General features: G+C 31.9%; 1 protein-coding gene across 1 annotated transcript in view; it reads right to left on the bottom strand.

Moving 5' to 3' along the window:
* The window catches only part of LOC117124273 (mitogen-activated protein kinase kinase kinase 2-like), a 62,801-nt gene extending 57,932 nt beyond the window's left edge, over nucleotides 1–4,869 (bottom strand). Inside the window, exon 1 of the mRNA XM_033270437.1 lies at nucleotides 4,406–4,869. The gene's annotated coding sequence lies outside the window, so the exon portion shown is untranslated. The remainder of the gene's footprint in view (nucleotides 1–4,405) is intronic.
* Between the last annotated feature and the right edge of the window lie 527 nt (nucleotides 4,870–5,396).

The raw sequence follows: 5,396 nt of genomic DNA, 5'->3' as shown, positions 1-5,396 counted from the left end.
TGACGCATGCGCATTTGCATAAATGTCTACACACACACATACACACTACACACAATAAAAAACATAGGAAATAGCAAGAGTGATTACAATAGTTCCTATTGCATTACATGCATAGGAACTAAAAACTATTTCAAGCATCCCGTTTAATCGTACACATCAGACCAGATTTACCATGTTTGGTGTAAACACGCCCATTTTTGGTATTTACAATTACAATGGACAAAAAGAGACAGTCGGTTTCATGTTATGTGCACTTCAAAGTGTCTTCATTGTAAAGTACTACTACTAGTATTACTAAAAAACGTTATTATAAAAACAACAAAATTAGGGCCTGTAGTTCTACAGTACAACAGCCCCTGTTTTGAATCACGGAATCCCAACACGATCAACATTGCCCATGGTCTGCCATACTGGGCACCATTCTTAATTGTTTAAAAAAGAACATTCAGTTATTAATGCAGAATTATTTGTCAATATAGCATAACACAAAATCAATTCTGTGGATGAAAATGTCTGAAAGAATGCAACTTTTAAAATATCACTGTCCCAAACAGTGCCCTGTATACCAATTGAAAAATTCCCAATTATAATGCTACCAAGGTTTGAGATGTTTCGTTATTTGGCCTTAAATAAAATAACAATTTCTATTCATTTTGATTGGAACATGCAGCTAAACATTTAAAATGCATTGGAAGTACCTTCAGGATTTGACATGACACCACCACAACATACAGGCTTAATCAGGAAAATTAGTTTTTATTTACCATTTACAAAATGTTTTTACATAATGTAAATTTTACTATAGCCTAAGACAGTCAGCTGTTTTTGTATTTTCTGTAAACATCAGTCCAATATTACAAAATAATTTCCATACTTTATTCACACATTTATTAAAACAAGTGACTATTATTCAAACCTCATTATCGTAATGCAATTGACTAAAAAAATAATTCTAACCCAAAGGCAAAAAATCTGATGACATTTATTCAATATTCTTTCGACTATGCACAAGAAATGCCTGAAAGCCTAAAGGTAGGATAAGTTAGCATACTGTAAGCTGATGGATGGCAATAGTTGACATTTAGTACTAGCATCAGCACATGAAGTTAAAATTAAAACCCAAACAATAATTCAATTGACTGATTGCAGGATTACTCTGAGACTCTAAACAGCATAACACAATAGTGATGTGATGGTACATAACAGGGATGTTATGCTAACATGATAGTTAAGGATGTGATGTTATGCTTTACACAGAAAATTGTGTAATCCAGCCAATTATGCTGAATGATCTCAAGTAATTGATAATTGAAATGAGATAATGTACCATAGAATACCTTTCTAGTTGATTTATTATTTTTAGCAACCATCATCCTACGTACAGTGTTTAATTTAACAGTTGTTTACTTCTAATTACTGTTTACTTAATAATAATCCAGACTGATACTCTGTTCTACAAAGTTATTTTGTACAGTACAACAGTTCTAATATCTGTAGCAATGCATACTGTAGTCTGCAATTTGGTTTAAACTCTTAAAACCATTTGACAAATTCCCAACTCCTTCCAAATTATTTTTAAAATATTATTATTTATAACTTACATACTGTACCTGTGAAGATAGAATTGTGAGCTCTAGAGTTGTTACACCAGACAAAATTTTAATTTAAAATTTTAATGCATTTTATAAATGAACATATTTGTTTTAAAAATATCTTATGGTAATTTATTAGTGTTATGAATTTTATGATAATTATTTATATCATATTTTGTTGGATGCTAACATGATAGTTAAGGATGTGATGTTATGCTATACACAGATAATTGTGTAATCCGGCCGATTATGCTGAATGATCTTAAGTATTGGTAACTGAAAAGAGATAATGTACCATAGAATACCTTTCTAATTGATTTATTATTTTTAGCAACCATCATCCTATGTTTAGTGTTTAATTTAACAATTGTTTACTTGTGATTACTGTTTACTTAATAATAATCCAGACTGATGCTCTGTTCTACAAAGTTATTTTGTAGAGTACAACAGTTCTAATACTGTATCTGTAGCATAGTCTGCAATTTGGTTTAAACTCTTAAAACCATTGGACAAATTCCCAACTCCTTCCAAATTATTTTTAAAATATTTCTATTTATAACTTACATACTGTACCTGTGAGGATAGAATTGTGAGCTGCTAAAGTTGTTACACCAGGCAAAATTTTAATGCATTTTATAAATGAACATATTTGTTTTAAAAATATTTTATGGTAATCTATTACAGTTATGAATTTTATGATACATAATTATTTATATTATATTTTGTTGGATGCATTTGAGAGCCACAAAGAGTGATTAATTTTGCTATTGGCAATCTGGTACACCTCCTAAATATTGTATTATCAAGTTACGAAATAAATGAAATAAACAAACTATTCATAATAGGTTATCATGGTCTTAAGGACATACTTTTGCTTGCTCCAGCCATATCGGGTATCACGCCTCGTCAGTGCATGTCAATTGGGTATAACAATAATATTAAATATTTGAGCTTTTATATCGCATACCAATCTCACAGTGCTGAAAAAGTATGCGACTATGGAAAAAGGTGAAATTTAAGAAGAGATTTGAATTAATTTATGATTCATATTAAATAAGATTTTTGGTTAGTATCAGTAAACTTTTTGGTCAAGTGTGGTTACAGAACCATTTACAGTAAGACCTAGTCCTGATATTGTACTCTAGGTTTCACAGGCTTGTTAATACTTTGCAATCATTATTCAAAAATTAATTACAGTATAATACAATATACAAAAAACCGAAACAATGGGCCAATTAAAAGAGAATCAAATTTGCATTTGATTTATTCCATGAAAAAAGCAAGTATAATAATAATAATTCTTTATTTTCCCTCATTCAAATTGGAAATCAGAAACTTGGGCTGGGCCTCTGGGGACCCATGCCTGCGGCAGTGCAGCGCCACCTAACTTAACTACAACCAGTGGTGGCTCTAGAAGTTCACAAACAGGGGGCCTGAACCAAGGAGCCAAATAGCGCTTTGGTTGCAGGCCCGAAATAAAATCACTGGTAACTGGGTTCATGGGGAAAGCTTTTATGGCTTAGAATGGCCCAAATTATTTAGACCACAAAGCACTTTATCTACGGTTGTCTCTCTCCACCCAGGAGTACAAGTGGGTACCTGGTAGGTTCATTTTTTTTTTTTTTTTTTACAATTTTTAAAGAGGGTGACCTATCCAGTTCTAAAATGAACTGATCATTAAGAGCCCTCGATAAAACATACAAAAATTAAAGCATTTAAAATACTGAATATTCAAAACACAGAAAAAGTAGAATGGCCTACACTTTACACTATTACGGGGGGTAATAATGTAAAGTGCATAGAGGTTAGTCTACAATATGCGCTATAAGTCAACAATTATTATTATTATTAAATGGAAATTTAAAAAAAAAACACAAAAGCAATGGAATATTACTATACAAATTAAATGATGCATACCAGTATTAGTAACTTTTTTATGAGAACACAACATGTAAGATAGTGTGCCACTGATATAAGTGTGCTTGTTTATTAAAGTAATTATCCCAGTTACAGTACATAGTGCTTAAGACTTGTTGTTATGTGGTTATGCTTTCGCAAATATGCATGCTCATTTAATCGGTATAAGCAGAGCCTATAAATTAAGCTGAGAAAAAAAAAGATACAAAACATGTTTTTAAGAAATAGGGCCCCATTTTTCTCTGTTAACAGTAATCCATACTGTAAAGTCTTTTTAATTGCACAGACCTCAAAAACTAGCTCAAATTCAAGTGGAAAATCCCTAGGAAAATATGTACGTAGAATCGTAACGGCTTTATTTATACATTGGTTATATTAATATTAAGTCAAAGCCTATTTTCTGCAAAATCTGTACGGAATGTGCAAAATCAATGCAATTCAACAAGTGCAGAGGATGGAGGTGATACAGATTTTTTATAGGATTTACTCCTTGACAAAACACTACCACTTTACATTTTTCAATTAGCAATTAATTAGTAGGCTAAGGCTTGCTACGGTTAGACTACTACTGACTACTGTTACAGTCCCTGATGATCCAGAACAAATAATGAATACACTGCCACAATATACTGTAGCCTAGATTTTTTAGCTGATGATACAGCCTAAAAACGCAGCTGCAGTGGTTGTCCAGAAGAAAATGTGTCTGATTGTCAAGGATCCTACATAGTAGTTGCCCAACCCGATGCCTAGCTGGTCTAGGCCTAGGCCTATAGGGCGATGGGTAGTAGTAGCAAACATCCTCATCTGATCATCATGAAATATATTATAGCCTCGTGTCCAGCTCTGCTGATCCGATTCTGTAAATAAAACTCATTCAACAAGTGTCATATGCCTACCTTTTGCAAAAGATAACAGTAACCTTGAATTCTTCATTTCCAACCACTTATAATATTGATAGCTAGTAGTTCACGTATATTCTATAATCAGTAAGAAGTTGTAAGAATCCAAAGCGCAACCATTGAAACATGTAAGTTCCGTGAAGTCGTGACAGCAAAATCCAACGCTGGAAGAGACACTCTCTCGGCCTAGGCCCTAGCTGCTAGGCCGCCGCCTAGTTCAGGCCCTAGCTAGATGGAAATGTACTTTCAAATCCCCACAGATCTAACAACTATACCATTACACAGAATCGTTTGTTTATATGCGACATAAACATGTAAGATGTGCTGAAGTAAACTGACATAGGTAGGCCTATTCAATGTAAAATGCGATCTCCATTCGGTATACTAACATGCCAAAATACATCTTTACGTTTCACCAGAGCTGAGTGTTACTAGAGAGTAGTGGTAGTGGTGTTGTAAAGGTAATCTCCCAACCCTTAGCAAATTACTCTGACGACACGAGTTAAGTAGGTTGGTAATGATGATGTCATCATTTTTGTGCTCAATCGTTTACACGTAAAGGAGTACAGGACTGTATACCAATGTACGTGATCGGCATTAATATAATTTTAAAATATATATAATCGGCATTTGGCATAATTAATGTGTTCGGCGCTCTAGTCTCTAATAATAATATATGATTTTTATTATTTATTATTATTTATTATTTATTTATTATTTATTATTTATTATTTATTATTTATTATGTATTATTTATTATTTATTATTTATTATTTATTATTATTATTTATTATTTATTATTTATTATTTATTATTTATTTTTTATTATTTATTATTTATTTATTCATTTCATTTCGTCTTTATTTCGGAAAATATGTACATGGTGCAGTACAATATTCTCCATAGCTCAAACATTAATAACAGAGGCCGAAAAAGGACCAAAACAATAACAAAAGCAAATTATTATTATTTAACATTTATTATTATT

Source organism: Anneissia japonica, unplaced genomic scaffold (genome assembly GCF_011630105.1).
Source record: "Anneissia japonica isolate Jap-2015-1 unplaced genomic scaffold, ASM1163010v1 scaffold288012_len1326614_cov192, whole genome shotgun sequence".
NCBI lineage: Eukaryota > Metazoa > Echinodermata > Crinoidea > Comatulida > Comatulidae > Anneissia > Anneissia japonica.
The sequence above is the reverse complement of the archived record's forward strand: the minus strand, read 5'-3'. Positions and strand labels throughout refer to the sequence as shown.